The sequence below is a fragment of the Somniosus microcephalus genome, chromosome 7 (genome assembly GCF_052327205.1).
Source record: "Somniosus microcephalus isolate GS21.2 chromosome 7, FLI_Smic_1.0, whole genome shotgun sequence".
Taxonomy (NCBI): domain Eukaryota; kingdom Metazoa; phylum Chordata; class Chondrichthyes; order Squaliformes; family Somniosidae; genus Somniosus; species Somniosus microcephalus.
In genome coordinates, this window is record NC_140993.1 from 218,927,102 (window position 1) to 218,946,761 (window position 19,660).

At 49.9% G+C, this 19,660-nt stretch overlaps 1 protein-coding gene across 1 annotated transcript in view; it reads right to left on the bottom strand.

Annotated features, from left to right (window-relative positions):
• The window catches only part of c7h18orf63 (chromosome 7 C18orf63 homolog), a 93,777-nt gene that overhangs the window by 37,244 nt on the left and 36,873 nt on the right, over positions 1-19,660 (bottom strand). The gene's annotated exons all lie outside the window — the stretch shown is intronic.

The window sequence follows — 19,660 nt, forward strand, 5'->3', positions numbered from 1 at the left end:
AAGAAAAAAGGCACATTCTATTTTTTTGACCTTGAGCAGGATAATCTGCAGACTTCTCACCAAACAGCAATTGAGCTCTAGCTGACCTCAGGACCCATTTACACCACTCCCCATAGGGAGCACCTAAGCAATGGTTTTAAAAGCACATACTGGGTTAGGAGCCAAACATCACAACCATACTCCAGAGACTTGCCACATCATGAGAAATCAGCTTTACTTTGGAGCCTGCAGCCTGAAGAAGCTTTGAGAAGTGATTTGCAGAATTACAGAAGAGCTTTTAAAGCCATTTTATTTTGCTTTGTACCTGGATACAACTGGGCTTGCCACTGACATCCTGAAGACATGTGAGACCCCTGGGATATTTATGCCCCCCCCCACTTATTAAGAGGTCTGGGCACCAGGTAGGTATGAGATTCTGAATGGGTATTCTATTGTTTACCATTTTAATGGAAGACAGGATGGAGGAAATGAGAGTGAGGCAGTGCATTACAAGGGTGCACCCAACAAGATATTAGCCCCCACCCACCAGCTAAAAATATACAGACCACATAGATTGTATGAAGATCTGTGTGAGAAGAGTGCACTTTACCAAAGAGGCAATGACAGCTGTGCCAGCAACCACGTGAAGGAAGACCTGTGGCCATGATCATCAGTCTGGACAGCTCTGCCTGTGGCAGTAAAGGTGATGACCAGACTCAATTTTTGTGCCAGAGGTCATTCCAAGCAGCCATGGAAGATCTGTGTAATATCACCCAGGGTCCCATCTGGGCATGCATTTGTCAGGTAGCTGACACACTGGGCTGGATTTTTCTCAGCCTCAAGGAGGCAGGTATGGAGAGGGGACTGCCAGGAAAGTTGCAGAATTTGGGGGCGGGTGGCAAACCCGCCCCCAACCCGCCTCCATGCCCTCTTGCCAGGAGGCGGGAAGCCGTCCTGCCCCGGGTCCCGTCTCCTTGGAGATGGGAAGGGATTAAAGCCTAATAACTGCCTGTTAACAGGTAGTTAACAGGCAGAAAATAGGATTATCCCCATTTTTCGTGCTGAAGTGTGGGCTTCCCGAACTGGGGGAACCCCGCCGGGGTGTAGGAGGTGAGTAGGAGGTCTGTAGGGGTCGGAGGGGTTTAGAAGTGTGATGTAGAGGTGAGTGATGGGTGCAAATGTGGAGTGGTAGGTATGTGAGATGAGTGTAAAGTGTTAGAAAATGTTAACTTACCTTTGATTCTACCTACAGCCTTCAGCTGCTGTGGAGCCAGAGTCCCCGGCATCTCCATTGTAGAGATCACAGACTGGCTGTTACATCCTCCGATCCAACAGCCAGCTGATTTCTGCAAAGTAGAAAGGTTTGATGAGTCCTGAACACAAGGGCTCATCAAACTACACAGAATGTCAGTGTTTGACAGCTTCACAGAGCTCTCAAATGATGACATTTCTTCTTTCAAAAGTTCATGACAGATGACACGTCAGATGTTGACGTGCTCTGTCACTGACTTCCCCCTAATTGGCCTGCTGAGCCTGCCGGGCGGGCTTAACAAGGTCAATCAGGGGAAATTCCCGCTGGTTGGCCAGAAGCTGATGGAGGCGAGACTGAAACCAGGCAAGCAGCAGTCCCTCCTCCAAAGCTTTCCATTCAGAAAATCCAGCCCACTGTTTTAGGACAACTGGGGAATTCATTGGGGGAGAAATTCAGTTGTTAGCGCCACCCGTTAGCGCCTTAAGAGGGCGATAAGTGGGGCGCGATGCAGCTAGCGCCCGGGCGCGGCGAGACCTGCGGCTCTGGCAAAATTGAGCGGACATTTAGCGTTGGCGCAAAACCGCAACGCCCGCTCAGCTGCGCGCGCAGATCCTGACGTCATTTCATGGTGCAACCCCCTTGGGGCACCCCGAACCGGAACTTCAGTGGCACCCCCCTCTTTTCCGCCTGGCACTCCCAGTGACTGGTTGACTGGAACGGTTCCCAGTCGCTGTGGGGGCTCTTCCTGGCTTCTTTGTGGTAGCCATTTTTGGACCACTCCTTCTGAGAGAGAGAGAGAGAGTGAGCGATTTGCAGAGAGACAAAGGGAGAGAGCTTTCTGCATTGAGTCAGCGCTCGCAGAGGTACTTCTGGCTTCGGCCCAGAACTTTGTAGTTGGTTTGATTTTTCACTAGCATAACCTTGAGTGGCCACATACTATGGGGGCTGCAATGGGTGGAAACGTTGCGTTTCTCCATTGCATTGAGAGGGCTCAGAGACGCCGAGAGAGAGTGCCAATAATGGCCAGACGGAGGAGGGCCAACAGGCGTCAGCACAGGAGGCTTTACCCTCCCAGGGTATTCCGGCAACAGTTGGGATACCTCAACATGTCTGAGGAGCAGTGTTTGCGGAAGCTTCAATTCAGCAGGGAGGTGGTCACTGAGCTCTGCCACCTGCTTCAGCCAGATCTGCAGCCTCAACTGAGAAGCAGGACGTCTCTGTCGGTGGCAGTGAAGGTGACAGTGGCTCTCAACTTCTATGCCATCGGCTCCTTCCAATCCGCTACTGGGGACATTGCCAATGTCTCCCAGTTCGCGGTGCATTGCTGCATCCGCCAAGTCATGAATGCCCTCTTTAAAAGGAGACGTCAGTACATCTCCTTCCCCATGGCCCTGGACAAGCAGCAAGAGCGCGCAATGGGATTTGCAAGAATAGCGGGCTTCCCCATGGTCCAAGGCGCCATTGACTGCACGCATGTGGCTTTGCGGGCGCCGCAAGAAAATGCCGAGGATTACCGCAACCGGAAGGGGTTCCATTCGTTGAATGTCCAGTTGGTGTGTGACCACAGACAGCTGATACTAGCTGTTAATGCCCGCTTTCCAGGCAGCACCCACGATGCCTTCATCCTGCGCCAGACTTCTGTGGCAGACCTTTTCGAATCCCCAGCTCACCCAGGAGGCTGGCTTATCGGGGACAAGGGCTATCCTCTGTGCACCTGGCTGATGACCCCGCTCCGTGCGCCCAGCACCCCTGCTGAAGAACGATACAATGAGAGCCATCAAGTGACCATGAACATCATTGAGCACACAATCGGCGTGCTAAAGCAACGGTTCCGCTGTCTGGACCATTCCGGGGGAGCCCTTCAGTACTCACCTGAGTGAGTTTCCCATTTCGTTGTAGTGTGCTGCATGCTGCATAACCTGGCAATCCTCAGGACTCAGCCACTGCCACCAGACATTGGAGCACCAGCAAAGGAGGAGGAGGAGGAGCACCAAGATGGGAGGGAGGCACAAAGTGCAAGGGCCGTCCGTCAGCAGCTTATTGCAAGTCGGTTCTAGGCCCCCTCTGAGGGAATGGCTTGTGCCATTGAAAGAACATGAATGGAACCGTTCCGCAACCCCTGAGCCGGTCAAGGCAACAAATAGTTCAAAGAGCAAACATGCACAATCTGAATAAAGACACTTCTTCATTTAACAAACTGTGTGCCCTTCCCGCATGACAAAGTAATAGAGAGAAATCCCCCAAAAAGCAGTCAGACACATAACTGGCTCTCACAACCTGGAGACAATGAACAAAAAAGTAAACAAGAAATGACCACGATCCTCGGCCTTCACTAAAAAAATTAACAGCATTTTGCCACACCTCCTACTTTTTGCCCTTCAAGGGTGATCTGCTTCGCTTGTGAGATTGGCCCCTTCCCACCCTGCAGCTCCTCCGCAATGAGACCCCAGTGGCTGCAGCAAGGCTGGGGGAAGGCTGCTGAGTGTCAGAAACTGAGTCGGCAGATGCCCTTGAGGGACAGCCTGGACCAGCTCTGGGCCTGGAGGGCCTGGCTGCTGACTGCTCCGACTCGGCATGGGCGGCAGCAGTCTGTCCTACAGGTGGTGGCAGCTGCAGTGGAGAAGTGACTGTGTTGGCAGCAGGAATGCTGCCATCCTGACAGAGGACAGGCACTCCCTGGTCGGACGACACACCGGCACTCCCACGGGGCAGCACTGCAGCATGCGGAGCAAACTGCTGAAGCACAGACTGCTGGCCTGCTGCGGTGCGGCGAGGGCCCTGGCGATTTGTGCCCGATCCAGCGAGGGTGGCAGCAGTCAGTGCTCGTGTGGCCTCAATCTGCCTCTGCATCAGACCAGCCACTGACTGCATTGCACCACTAAGCACTTGCGTGGAAGCTGCCTGTGCTGCACCGAAGTCCTGCAGACTCCTTGCCAGTGCTGCACTGAAGTCCTGCAGACTCCTTGCCTGTGCTGCACCGAAGTCCTGGACACTCCTTGCCAGTGACTCAATGGATTCAGGCATCCTTGCCACTGCAGTCATGAGCTCAGTGTGCCTCTGCTCCGCCTGGGCGCCCATTTCAGCGAGGAGCTGCACCTCTTCTGCGCTCACTGTAGCAGGACTGGAGGCCAGACTCTCCCTCCGGGGAGAAGGCCTCCGAGCTTCCCTACCCGCCCCCCCCCCCCCGTGTTGCTGCAGCCCGCTGGGCCCCGGAGCTTCACCCTCCTCAGACCCTTCCCCCCTGCTGCCCTCCAGGGAAGACGTGTCCCCATTATGACCATGGGCTGCCTCGGCTGAGGGTGGCACTGATGGTCCGGCTTCCTCTTCCTTCTCGCCTTCAGAATCACTCACAGTGGCAGCTTGAGGGCCCGCATCCTCACCTGGCGATTCAGCATCTGAAAGCAGGGAGGTACAAGAGTTGCTTTAGCGTGAGGACAGGGCGACAGCGAGGGAGGCATGAGTGCTGCAATGCACTGTATTGGTTCGATAGTGGCAAAGGATGCTGGTGTGAGGCACAAGTGGAAGGAGAGAGGTCAAAAAGGTGATGACTTTACCATTGCTGTCCAGAACAGGGGTCGGCATCTCCAGTGGCGACGGGGTCAATCATCCGGCCTGCCATAATGCGCAGGACTCGCTGCTCCAGATCGCTGAGGTCTTGAAGGTGAGGCCGGCCTCCCCTGGTCCATTGCTGCTGCCTCCTGTTATGGGCCAGCTTGCCCTGCAAGAGAAAGGACGGGCTCGGAGTACAGTGTGAAGCCCTGATCTTGGCTGCACTGCCTCCCGTGGTCGAATAGCCCTTACAGTGTGAAGCCCTGGTCTTGGCTGCACTGCCTCCAATGGTCGAATAGCCCTTACAGTGTGTAAAGTGCTGAATGTGCGTGTGAGTTTCATGAAAGGCCCATAGGTGTTGGATGAGGGCTGGGCATTGGGGCTTTCAGGACCCTTTGGCCATAAAGTGAGGTGCACATGCAGGGATGAAGAGGAAACTGAAAAGGGTACTCACCCTGACGACCCGAGTGAGGTCGTTGAACTTCTTCCTGTATTGCACAGGGGTCCTAGGCACCATGCTGCTGGAGGTCACTGTGAGCCACCTCCCTTCAAGCTTTGTGATAGTCGGGTGGTCGCGGCCTCCTGCCACCGTCCGGAAACAGGATAGATCGCCTGCGCTCCACCGCGCCAACCAGAACCTGCAGGGCCCCCTCACTGAACCACTGCGCTCACTCCCTGGCCCTCTCCATGGTCCTAGGCGTTAGAATGTGGCAGCAGGTCTGTCCAGGCCGAGAATCAGGGCTCCGATGTGCAGGGTGTGGCTGCAATCCAAGATCGACCCTCCCCTTTAAGAGTTGACCAGCGCCAGCGTGTCTGCGTGCAATCGCTAACTGGCCGCACCTGCTCTGCGACTGCCCTCGGTGGTAGTACCTTGCTTCTCTGGCTTAGCACCTTAGGACAGTCGTGCAGCGCCTGTTTTAGTGCTCCAAGCACCTCCTGGGGCGAAGCAGGTCAATTTAGCAGTAGGTGGCGATAATTTGCGCCGGGTGCTAAATTTTGCACCCGCTCGAGTATAACGCCCCAAACGTGGCGATACTGAATTTCTCCCCCATTGAGTTTGTCATGACAGCAAGGCAACAGTGAGATAGGACCATCCAGTTTTATGATGTAGTTGGGTTCCTTAAAGTGTAGGATGCAACAGGTCTCATGCACATAGTATTGCAAGCACCTACTGTTAACTCGCTCAACTTTCCTGACAGAAATCAACAAATATCCAGATTGTATGTGACCAGATGCAAAGAATCCTTTAGGGCAATGCTAGATTTACTGGAAATTCCTAAGATGCATTCATTCTCGAGAATTCTGTGCTCCCTCAGTTCATCAAGTGGATGGATGGCTTGTGAGTAAAAAGGCTGCCATGAATAATGGCCCCTTTAAGAATGGCAAGAACAGCAGCTGAGGAGCACTCACATGAGAACACAAGCAGAGTTGTCATTGAAAGAATAATAGGGGTTCTAAAAGGGCTTTTATTGCCGTGATAGATTAGATGGGGATCTGCAATATGCTCCAGAGCATTGTTGTAGCTTGCTGTGACCTGCACAATTTCATCATCCAAAAAGTCCTGAACATGGATATTCCTGGGGAGGTGGTCGAAGCTGCTTTGGAGGTAGAACATGTAATGAAGCATCAGAGGGCAGTCACTCAAAGGTCTGTTCAGTGACAGCTGCAAGAGGCATCAGAATGCAACTCATCAATGAAATATTCTCATCTGTTTAACAGCCTCTTTTTGTCACCGGTGCCACTAGTCCTTATTTCCCTGACTTTACATAAATTACAAATCCATCAATACAGTACTCAGCCTAGAACATCACATCAGACCTCTTTGGTCTTCATGATCATGTGAGTCTACATAGTAGGAATGAATAACTGAGCACAAACTAATTCCCCTATATTAGATGCAACAGAAAAATGAACATATATCTTCCTACTCATTCTTCACACCTTCAGTTTTCCTTGAATGTCTAAACATACCTTGCTTTCTTTAATTGTAATGCTTCATGTTTGAATCCCTTCAGTCAAGTTTCTGCCCCTGCCACAGTACCGAAAAGGCTCTTATCAAAGTCACAAATGACATTGTTTGTGGCTGTGACAATGGTAAACTAACCTACCTGTCTGCAGCCTTTGACACGGTTGACCACACCATCCTCCTCCAACGCCTATCCACTGTCGTCCAACTGGGTGGAACTGCACTCCTCTGGTCCCATTCATTTCTATCCAGTCGTTGCCAGAGAATCATCTGCAATGGCTTCTCTTCCCGCTCTCGCACAGTTACATATTGGGAAGACAAAAGCCATTGGGGAAGAAATTCGATATCACCCCGTTTGGGGCGCAATTATCGGCAGGGCACAAAGTTTAGCGCCTGGCGCTAATTATCATCTCCGACTACAAACTTGGCTTCTATCGCCCTTGGAGGTGATTGGAGCGTTAAATCAGGCACTACACACCTCTCTTAAGGCGCTAATGCTGAGGAGCAAGGCGCTACCTCAGCACGCTGGCGAAGCTCATGTGATGTCAGTCAGCAATGGAACACAGACACACTGGCGCCGGCCAGTTCTTAAAGGACAGGGTCAATCTTGCTCTTCATTCACACCCTGCTCATTGCAGCCTTGAATCTCGGCCTGGAGAGACCTGTACATCAAATCTGCTGGAAAGAACAATGGAGAGGCCATGGGAAAGAGCTCAGAGTGCAGCCCCCAAAGTCTCTTCTAAATCGATGTAAGGAAGGTCAAATCAAAATGAACCTGCAAAGTGCTGCTCAGTACCCAAAACTCCTTCACACAGCGTTGAATTTCTCCAGAAGTCTCTCTCTCTCTCTCTCTCTCTCAGAATGCGTGGTGCAAAAATGTCGCCAACAAAAAAAGGCAGGAAGCGGTCACCTTTAAATAGCACTCCCCCAGTCCCTTACTGATTGCAAAACGTTCCCCTCAACCCGTTGTTGCTAGCGGCAGGCGGAGCCACTCAATATCTGGTCTGGGGTGCTACCGGGGCGTTGAACACTCGACTGACGTCACGATCTGCGGGCGCAGGAAATCGTGGCAGTAGTGTTTAGCGCTGCCACAAAATGTCTAGTCAATTTCGCAAGTGGTGCAAACATCGCTGCGCCCGGGCACTAGTTGCTTTGCACCCCCCATTAGCGACCTCTTAGGGCGTTAACAGGAGGGGCAAAGCAACCAAATGTTTCTCCCATTGTCTTCGGTCCCCACCACAAACTCCATTCCCTAGCCACCAACTCCATCCCTCTCCCTGGAAACTGTGAGGCTATTCACAACCATGATGTCCTATTTGGCCCCGAGATGCGCTTCCGACCACATATCTGCAACATCACGAAGACTGCCTATTTCGACCTCTGTAACATCGCCCGCCTCCACCCCACCTCAACTCATCTGCTACTGAATCCCTCATCATACCTCTCACCCTGACTATTCCAAAGCGCTCCTGGCCGGCCTCCCATAGAATCATAGAATGGTTATAGCACAGAAGGAGGCCTTTTGGCCTGTCGAGCCCCTGCTGGCTCTCTGCAAGAGCACTTCAGCTAGTCCCACTCCCCCGCCCTTTCCCCGTAGCCCTGCAAATTTCTTTCCTTCAGATACTTATCCAACTCTCTTTTTGAAAGCCGTGATTGAATCTGCCTCCACCACCCTTTCAGGCAGTGCATTCCAGATCTTAACCACTCGCTGCGTAAAAAAGTTTTTTCTTACGTCGTCTTTGGTTCTTTTGCCAATCATCTTAAATCTGTGTTCTCTGGTTCTCGACCCTTGTGCCAATGGGAACAGTTTCCCTCTAACTACTCTGTCCAGACCTCTCATGATTTTGAACACCTCTATCAAATTTCCACTCAATCTTCTCTGCTCCAAGGAGAACGACCCCAGCTTCTCCAGTTGATCAACAGAACTGAAGTCCTTCATTCCTGGAATCATTCTCATAAATCTTTTCTGCACCCTCTCTAAGGCCTTCACATCCTTCCTAAAGTGTGGTGTCCAGAATTGAACACAGTACTCCAGTTGGGGCCGAATCAGTGTTTTATACAGCTTCATCATAATTTCCACTTTTGTACGCTACTATACCTCTATTTATGAAGCCCAGGATCCCGTAAGCCTTTTTAACTGCTTTCTCAACCTGCCCTGCCACCTTCAACAATTTGTGCACACATACCCCCAGGTCTTTCTGTACGTGCACCCCCTTCAGGATTGTACCATTTAGTTTATATGCACTCTCCTCATTCTTTCTACCAAAATGTATCACTTCACACTTTTCTGCATTAAATTTCATCTGCCACATGTCTGCCCATTTCACCAGCCTGTCTATGTCTTCCTGAAGTCTATCACTCTCCTCCTCACTGTTCACTATACTTCCAAGTTTTGTGTCACCTGCAAATTTTGACATTGTGCCCTGTACACCCACGTCCAAGTCATTAATATACATCAAGAAAAGCAGTGGTCCTAGAACCGACCCCTGGGGAACACCACTTCCTCCAGTCCGAAAAACAACTGTTCACCACTACTCTGTTTCCTATCACTTAGCCAATTCCGTATCCATGCTGCCACTGTCCTTTTTATTTCATGGGCTTCAACTTTGCTGGCAAGCTTATTATGTGGCACTTTGTCGAATGCCTTTTGAAAATCCATGTGCACTACATCAACTGTATTACCCTCATCAACTCTTTCTGTTACCTTATCAGGGATCTCAATCAAGTTAGTTAAACACGATTTGCCTTTAACAAATCCTTGCTGGCTTTCCTTAATTAATCCACACTTGTCCAAGTGACTGTTAATTTTGTCCCTGATTATGGTTTCTAAAAGCTTCCCCACTACCGAGGTCTATAGTTGCTGGGATTATCTTAACACCCTTTTTTGAACAATGGTGTAACATTTGCAATTCTCCAGTCCTCTGGCACCACTCCCATATCGAAGGAGGATTGGAATATTATGGCCAGTACCTCCGCGATTTCCTCCCTCAATTCCTTCAGCATCCTAGGATGCATCCCATCCGGTCCTGGTGATTTATCTACTTTAAACACAGCCAACCTTTCTAATACCTCCTCTGTGATAAAAATGCTAACTTCCGGGAAGTTATGTCATCACTTCCTGTGAACTATGAACTGTGAACTATGAACTGTGTACATACCTCACTTCCTGTCATATGTCACTTCCTGTTGGACTGGTATAAATACTGGTCTGTTCAGTATTGTAAGAGGCTTCTACCAGAGGCATGGTAAAGACCTCTCTTGTATATAGTGTGTTTATAAGTTACTTAAAGCTTACTTTAAAGTTACTTGATGGTAAGTCTCCTTTTTCTTACATCAATTTAAGTAACTTAGTATTTACACTGACAAATACTAGACCTTCAGACAAACTCGGAAGTTAAGGATCCAGGGAACCACCCATCATGGAGAAAATCCTTAGACCTATTCGTCTGGACTTGGACCCGAATACACCAGCAGCTGGCAGGGTATGGAAGCATTGGTATCGTACTTTTGAGAATTTTCTGGATGAATGTAAAGTGGATGCTCCTGCTAAATTGAAGATACTTGTCAATTATGTGACCCCAAAAGTGTTCGAATATGTTGATGACTGGGATAATTACGAAGAGGTGATTCGGGCACTTAAGAAACTGTATGCGAAGACCCCAAATGAGGTCTATGCTAGACATCTACTGGCCACAGCCCGACAAGGGCCAGGGGAATCAATTGACGAATTCCTGCAAGAACTTCGCAGGCTCAGCGTAGATTGTAACTTTCAGGCAGCCTCAGCTGAGCTGTACCGCCAAGAAATGATTCGTGATGCTTTCATCTGCGGGATTGCCTCTCCATTTATACGCCAGCGTCTACTAGAAAGTAAAACACTTGAGCTACAAAAAGCTTTTGACCTAGCTTGTTCACTGGATTTGGCAAAGAGAAATGCAGACCTCTATCAGCTGCCCAGATCTCGATCTGCTGCTGTAGCTGCAACCAGACAATTCAAGCGGTCTCAGGTGAACCCTATCATGGGGGAATCTAATTCTGATAATTCTGATGAAGAAGAGGAGGACGACCCCACTTTAGCAGCCTCTTGGCAATCTAGGAAGGAATGCTTCTTTTGTGGAGATGCTTTTCACCCTAGGAAAACCTGCCCTGCTCGCAATGCAATCTGCAGTTATTGCGGGAAAAAAGGACACTTTGCTAAAGTTTGCCTATCAAGGGCCTCTACGAGGGCCAATCCAGCTAAGACCTACCGAACTGCCCCAATTAGGGCCTATCAAGATGCTCCAGCTAGGACCTATCAAGCTTCCTCTCGAGCTCTCTCCCGAAGAAGCACACCGAGAGTTTTAGCCACTCTCTGTGCAACGACACCAATTACAGCTGCTTGCCCACAGAACCTGTCTCAGGCAGCCACAAAAATTTCAATTAAAGGGCATACCTTAGATGCCTTAATTGACTCAGGAAGTACTGATAGTTTCATTAAGGAACAGATTGTTGCGAAATTGAAACTACATGTCTTCCCATCGGACCAGGCAATTGCGATGGCCCAGTCATCACTTAATACCAGAATCTCCGGCTTTTGTGTTGTTGATATGACACTTCATGGTCGTATGTATCCCTCCACCCGACTTTCGGTGCTCAAAGACTTATGTAGTGATCTCCTCTTAGGGCTGGACTTCCAAAAACAGCATAAGAAACTCACCATTGAGTTTGGTGGATCCAAACCCGGACTTACTATTTCTAATATACCATCTAAATTACCTTTTTGTGCATTATCAGCAGCTTCACTTGATGAACCCTCATTATTTGCCAGTATTCCGCCTCAATGCCAACCGATAATAACGAAATCGCGGCGCTTTAATCAGCAAGACCAATCTTTTATTGCGGCTGAAATCTCTCGACTTCTAGCAGAGGATATCATTGAACCATGTTCGTCGCCCTGGCGGGCTCAAGTCGTCATTGTCAAGAACCCTCTAAAACCTCACAAACAGCGACTATGCATCGATTATTCGCAAACCATCAATCAATATACCGACTTGGACGCCTACCCATTGCCACGCATTGATGATATGGTTAATAAACTGGCCGAATACAAAGTGTTCTCAACTTACGATTTAAAAAGTGCCTATCATCAGTTACCCTTGAAGGTCTCAGATAAGCAGTACACAGCCTTTGAGGCTAATGGACGGCTGTACCAATTTCGTCGCCTCCCATTCGGGGTTACTAATGGAGTGGCTGTCTTTCAACGGGCAATGGATGGCCTGGTTAAGCAGGAAAACCTAAGGGACACTTTTCCCTATCTTGATAACATTACCATTGCAGGTCACGATCAACAGGAACACGACTCCAACCTCCAAAAATTTCGGGATGCCCTCCATCGCCGTAATTTGACCCTGAATGAATCCAAATCTGTTGAGTCACAACCGACCATCAACATCCTTGGCTACTGCGTAGGCAATGGTATCATTAAGCCAGACCCAGAAAGACTTCGCCCGCTCCAAGAGCTCCCGTCACCTAAGAATCCGGCTTCTTTACGTCGGGCTCTCGGTCTGTTTGCATACTACGCTAAATGGATTCCTCATTTTTCGGACAAAATCCAACCCTTGCTGCATGCTAGATCATTTCCACTGGGAACAGCGGCTCTTGCAGCCTTTAACCTTCTCAAAAAACAGTTGGAGAAAGCGGCTCTTCACTCCATCGATGAGAATCTCCCTTTCGTGGTTGAATGTGATGCCTCGGAGGTGGCGATCTCGGCTACTCTGAATCAGGAAGGTCGTCCTGTAGCATTTATGTCCAGGACCTTACAAGGTGCCGAGCTACATTATCCTCCGGTTGAGAAAGAAGCCACAGCCATCATAGAGGCAGTACGGAAGTGGAACCATTTTCTAGCTCGCCAGCACTTTACATTGATCACGGACCAACGATCAGTCGCCTTCATGCTCGATAATCGAAAACGAACCAAAATTAAGAATAATAAAATACAACTTTGGAGGATGGAACTGGCCTCTTTTGGTTATACCATTCTCTATCGGCCTGGCAAGGAGAATGTGGCCCCGGACACCCTCACACGGGCATTCTGCTCCACTATGTCATCCTCCACTCTCATGGATGTCCACAATGGTTTGTGTCATCCTGGCGTTACGCGCATGCTACATTTCGTACGATCACGGAATCTCCCTTTTTCCACTGGAGATGTAAAGAAAATATGCTCAGAATGCCGGCTTTGTGCGGAATTAAAACCTCAGTTCTTCCGCCCCTCAGCTGGTATACTCATACATGCAACCCAACCGATGCAACGACTTAGCATCGATTTTAAGGGCCCAGTGCCCTCTTCAACTCGGAACACATATTTGCTCACCATGATCGACGAATATTCACGTTTTCCGTTTGCCTTCCCCTGCTCCAATATGCTGGCGTCCACAGTAATCTGCTGCCTTGAGCAGGTATTTTCTCTCTGTGGCATGCCGGCTTATATTCACTCAGATCGGGGTCCATCCTTTATGTCAAGGGAACTCAAGGACTACCTCTCAGAACGGGGAATTGCTACAAGCAAAACAACACCATACCATCCCATCGGAAATGGGCAGGTAGAGAGGTATAACGGTATCATCTGGAATTCCGTACGTCTCGCTTTAAGATCTCGGGGCCTACCAGACCAGCAATGGGAAACAGTGCTTCCGGATGCATTGCACTCTATACGGTCCCTGCTTTCTACAGCCACAAATACTACACCTCATGAGCGGTTCTTTGGATTCCAGCGTCGCTCATCTCATGGGACATCACTCCCGTCATGGCTAACTACTCCTGGACCTGTATTACTCCGAAGATACGTTCGGACGTCTAAAAATGACCCTCTCGTAGACGAGGTTGAACTAACCGATGCCAACCCCACCTATGCAAACATACGATATTCCGACGGCCGAGAATCTACCGTATCATTACGGGATCTGGCTCCCTGCCCACCAGGACCTAGTGGGACATCGGGTGATGGCATTTCACCAGGAAACTCTTGGGACCTATCGGGTACCCCTCTCCAGGATCCTGATCGGACACCAACTAGCTTGGTGCCGGTAGAACCCCGTGCTCAAGGTTGCGACCCTCCCAGTACCGCGCATGAAAGTACTGATCCGCCACAGACCAGCTCTGCACCTCCCTCTGAACAGAGGCAGTCTGACTTTGAACCTATTGGGGCTCGTACTCGAAGCCATGATCTCCCCGACCCTTCACAGGGCAATCCAGGCCACACAGACTCTGACCAATGGCCAACCGCATGTAAGCGGACCAGCGACCCTCTACGACGGGAATCCAAACGGGTGCGACTCTTCCTTGTTCGGCGGCTGCGGACCAAAAGGTAGACCACAGCCTCCTAATCCTGCAGGAGGGAAGAATGTGATAAAAATGCTAACTTCCGGGAAGTTATGTCATCACTTCCTGTGAACTATGAACTGTGAACTATGAACTGTGTACATACCTCACTTCCTGTCATATGTCACTTCCTGTTGGACTGGTATAAATACTGGTCTGTTCAGTATTGTAAGAGGCTTCTACCAGAGGCATGGTAAAGACCTCTCTTGTATATAGTGTGTTTATAAGTTACTTAAAGCTTACTTTAAAGTTACTTGATGGTAAGTCTCCTTTTTCTTACATCATCCTCTTTAGCAAATTTTATCCTATCAAGTATCTCCACTACCTCATCCATTACTATGTCTATGGCAGCATCCTCTTCCTTGGTGAAGACAGATGCAAAGTACTCGTTTAGTACCTCAGCCATACCCTCTGCCTCCATGCATAGGTCTTCTTTGTGGTCCCTAATCAGCCCCACCCCTCCTCTTACTACCCTTTTACTATTTATATGCCTATAGAAGACTTTTGGATTACCTTTTACGTTGGCTGCTATTCTATTCTCATACTCTCTCTTTGCCCATCTTATTTTCTTTTTCACTTCTCCTCTGACCTTTCTATATATAGCCTGATTCTCAAATGTATTTGCAATCTGACATCTGTCATACGCGCTCTTTTTCTGCTTCATCATATTCTCTAGCTCTTTCGTCAGCCAGGGAGCCCTGACTTTAGTTGCCCTGCCTTTCCCCCTAGTGGGAATGTACCTCAATTGTACCTGAACTATTTCCTCTTTAAGGGCAGCCCATTGTTCCATTACAGTTTTGCCTGCCCATCTTTGATTCCAGTTTACCCGGGCCAGATCCGTTCGCATCCCACTGAAATTGGCCTTCACCCAGTTAAACATTTTCACTCTAAATTGCTCCCTGTCCTTTTCCATAGCTAATCTAAACATTATGATACATGATCACTGTTCCCTAAATGTTCACCTACTGACACTTGCTCCACTTGGCCCACCTCATTCCCCAGAACCAGATCCAGCAATGCCTGCTCCTTCGTCGGGCCGGAAAATACTGATCAAGAAAATTCTCCTGAACACACTTCAGAAATTCTTCCCCTTCTCTGGCCTTAACACTATTATGATCCCAGTCTATATTAGGATAGTTGAAGTCCCCCATTATTACTATTCTATAGTTCTTGCACCTCTGTAATTTCCCTGCAAATTTGCCCCTTCCTATCTTTCCCACTATTTGGTGGTCTATAGAATACACCTAGTAATGCAATGGCACCTCTTTTATTTCTTAACTCTAGCCATATAGATTCTGTCCTTGACCCCTCCAGGACATCCTCCCTCGTCAGCACTGTAACATTCTCCTTGACCAATACTGCCATACCACCTCCTATCTTTCCTGAACACTTTATAACCAGGAATATTTAATACCCAATCCTGCCCTTTTTTGAGCCAGGTCTCAGTTATTGCCACAACATCATATTCCCATGTGGCTATTTGTGCCTGCAGCTCACTTACCTTGTTTATTACGCTTCGTGCGTTCACATACATACACTGTAAACCCATCTTAGACCATCCTGTATTCTCTCTCAGTTTTACCCCACCTAATACCTTACTATTTTTTACTTTAGTTCTCTCTGCCTCTCCCAATCCTTTGAGCACTTTATTTCCCCTTTCTAATGTTACATCCTGGTGCCCATCCCCCTGGCAAATTAGTTTAAACCCTCCCCAACAGCACCAGCAAACCTCCCCGCAAGGATATTGGTTCTGGCCCTGTTGAGGTGCAACCTGTGTGGCCTGTACAGGTCCCACCTCCCCCAGAACCGGTCCCAATGCCCCAAGAATCTAAAGCCCTCCCTCCTGCACCATCTCTCCAGCCACGCATTCATCTGCGCTATCCTCCTATTTCTATACTCACTAGCGCATGGCACCGGGAGTAATCCGGAGATTACTATGTTTGAGGTCCTGCTTTTTAATCTCTTTCCTAGCTCCCTGAAATCTGCCTGCTGGACCTCAGCCCTCTTTCTACCTATGTTGTTGGTACCGATATGGACCACGATCTCTGGCTGTTCACACTCCCACCTCAGAATGTTCTGCAGCCGCTCGGTGACATCCCTTGACCCTGGCACCAGGGAGGCAACATACCATCCTGGAGTCACATCTGCGGCTGTAGAAATGCCTGTCTGCTCCCCTAACTATCGAATCCCTTACCACTATTGCTTTCCCACTCTTCTTCCTCCCCCGCTGTACAGCTGAGCCACCCGTGGTGATGCAGACTTGGCTCTGGGTATGCTCCCCAGAGGAACCATCGCCCTCACCAGTACTGGTTGGAGAGCGAGATGCACTCAGGGGACTCCTGCACTACCTGCCTGGTCCTCCTCTTCTGTCTGGTGGTCACCCATTCCCTTTCTGCATGCACAATCTTTATCTGCATGTACCTCCTGAAGCGTGCTATCCATGAAGCTCTCAGCCTTATGGATGCATGCACAGTGATGCCAGCTGCTGCCCAAGCTCCAGAATCTGGAGCTCGAGCTCCTCCAGCTGACGACACTTCCTGCACATGTAGTTGTCCAGGACATGGGAAGTGTCCTGGAGTCCCCACATGGCACAGGATGTGCATTCCACGGGACTGAGCTGCCCTGCCATGACTTTACTTAATAGACCATTAACTACAAACACTTACCAGCTTACTCACCAACCAGCTCCTTCCCTGGTTGTGATGTCACTTTAGCTGTTTTGCAGTTGTTGCTTTTGTTGTTGTTTTTGCTAGAGGTACTCCGCCTCCTCGCTGACACCACTGCTCCGGCCTGCGCTCTCTCAGGGCCTCCCGCTCGATTTATACTCCGCCTCCTCACTGACACCGCTTCTCCGGCCTGTGCTCTCTCAGGGCCTCCCGCTCGATTTATACTCCGCCTCCTCGCTGACACCGCTGCTCCGGCCTGTGCTCTCTCAGGGCCTCCCGCTCGATTTATACTCCGCCTCCTCGCTGACACCGCTGCTCCGGCCTGCGCTCTCTCAGGGCCTCCCGCTCGATTTATACTCCGCCTCCTCGCTGACACCGCTGCTCCGGCCTGCGCTCTCTCAGGGCCTCCCGCTCGATTTATACTCCTCCTCCTCGCTGACACCGCTGCTCCGGCCTGCGCTCTCTCAGGGCCTCCCGCTCGATTTATACTCCGCCTCCTCGCTGACACCGCTGCTCCGGCCTGCGCTCTCTCAGGGCCTCCCGCTCGATTTATACTCGCCTCCTCGCCGACACCGCTGCTCCGGCCTGTGCTCTCTCAGGGCCTCCTGCTCGATTTATACTCCGCCTCCTCGCTGACGCCGCTGTTCCGGCCTGCGCTCTCTTAGGGCCTCCCGCTCGATTTATACTCCGCCTCCTCACTGACACCGCTGCTCCGGCCTGCGCTCTCTCAGGGCCTCCCACTCGATTTATACTCCGCCTCCTTGCTGACACTACTGCTCCGGCCTGCGCTCTCTCAGGGCCTCCCACTCGATTTATACTCCGCCTCCTCGCTGACACCGCTGCTCCGGCCTGCGCTTTCTCAGGGCCCCCCGCTCGATTTATACTCCGCTCCTCGCTGACACCGCTGCTCTGGCCTGCGCTCTCTCAGGGCCTCCCGCTCGATTTATACTCCGCCTCCTCGCTGACGCCGCTGCTCTGGCCTGCGCGCTCTCAGGGCCTCCCGCTCGATTTATACTCCGCCTCCTCGCTAACACCGCTGCTCCGGCCCACTGCTCCGGCCTGCGCTCTCTCAGGGCCTCCCGCTCGATTTATACTCCACCTCCTCGCTGACACCACTGCTCTGGCCTGCGCTCTCAGGGCCTCCTGCTCGATTTATACTCCGCCTCCTCGCTGCTCCAGTCTTCCACCCTCCGTAATCTTGAAGTCATCCAAAACGCTGCTGCCCACATCCTAACTCACACCAAGTCCTGTTCACCCATCACCCGTTTGCTCGCTGTCCTATATTGGCTCCTGGTTAAGCAATGCCTCAATTTAAAATTCTCATCCTTGTTTTCAAATCCCTCTATGGCCTTGCCTCTCCCTATCTCTATAACTTCCTCCAGTCCTAAAACCCTCAGATATCAGCGCTCCTCCAATTCTGGCCTCTTGAGCATCCCTGATTTTAATCGCTCCATCATTGGCAGCCGTGCCTTCAGGTGCCAAGGCCCTAAGCTCTGGAATTCCTTCCTTAAACCTTTCTGCCCCTCAAACCTCTCTTTCCTCCTTTAAAACGCTCCTGAAAACCTACCTCTTTGACCAAGTCTGCCCTAATATCTCATGTAGCTTTGATAATGCTCCTGTGATGTGCTACGTTAAAGGCGTTATATAAATGCAAGTTTTTGTTGTTGTCTAATCTCACTACCACCAGGACAGCAATCAAGCTCCACTGATGTTTGAAATGAAGAAGAATTTTCTATGATGCTCCATAAATGAGGGCTGCAGACTCTATATCAAAGCTATCAGTTGTTGCACATCCGCCGAGTTTGAGCTCAGAGTTTGCATCCAAGTGTGATTTTGCTCAAGCGTCCTTTTTAGGTGAGTACCCATGAGTTCTGGATCCCACTACTCTGAGGCCATGAACAGCCTTCTCTTCTGCCTCTGATAGAAAGGTCGCTCATCCTCACCCACTGCATCGCTTTCTTCATGGTCTGTGAAACATCCAGTTGTACATAACTTGCACTATCTATTTTCCCTGCCCTAGGTGACAAAATCTGAGCTACTGCTGGGAATGTGAAAGCAAGTGATGCTAAGAAGTGACATCGAGGGGGCTGGGGCAGGATCTTACTCCACAGAATCTTTAGTGAACTGGTCTTCATCATCATACTCAATGAGAAAAAAAATTCTACTCTGCTCCTCCTCATCACCTCCTTCCTCTGGTCCCCATTGCTGTGATGAATCTGCAAGAAAGGAAGACATGAACTAATAATGGGGGAGAAGAATACCCTTGAGATGAAGGAGACAAAGAAGGGTGTCAAAGTTTCTGACTGTATTCTGCTTCACATGCCATGGCGACTGTCCAGATACTCACCTACTAACCTGCAGCCTGCACTGTCCTATTAATCTCGTCATCTCCCAGTGTTTGAGCACTGGGCGTGAGCTCTCAAAGGGAAGATGCCTCTTCCAGTGGCCTGCCTTTCATGGGCATTGTGTACAAGTTTCTCCTGTAACAAGATTAAAGGTGGGAACTTCAGCGAGGGTGGAAAACAGTTGGTAGCGGATTGGCCACACATTATACACTGCACCCAATTATTTTTACCATTGACTTCCACAGAAAGGAAAATCCGGCAAGGTGTACAGTGCATGGCTGATTCGCTACCGCCCGTTTTATGCCCCCAACAAAGTTGAAAGTTCCACCCTAAGTGTTTTAGGTGCCATTTCCCTCCACTTGACTTGAGCAACATTTTTCTGAGATTTCTTCCCAGGGGCACTAAGCAGTACTTTTTCTCCTTTATTGCATTTCTTTCAGAATTGTCTGTAGTGGCCTCATTACAAATATTTGTTCTACTGCCTCTTTCCAATGCCCTGCTCCCTTCTTTGGGTGCCTCTTGACTGTTCCTCCACTTGAAGACATTC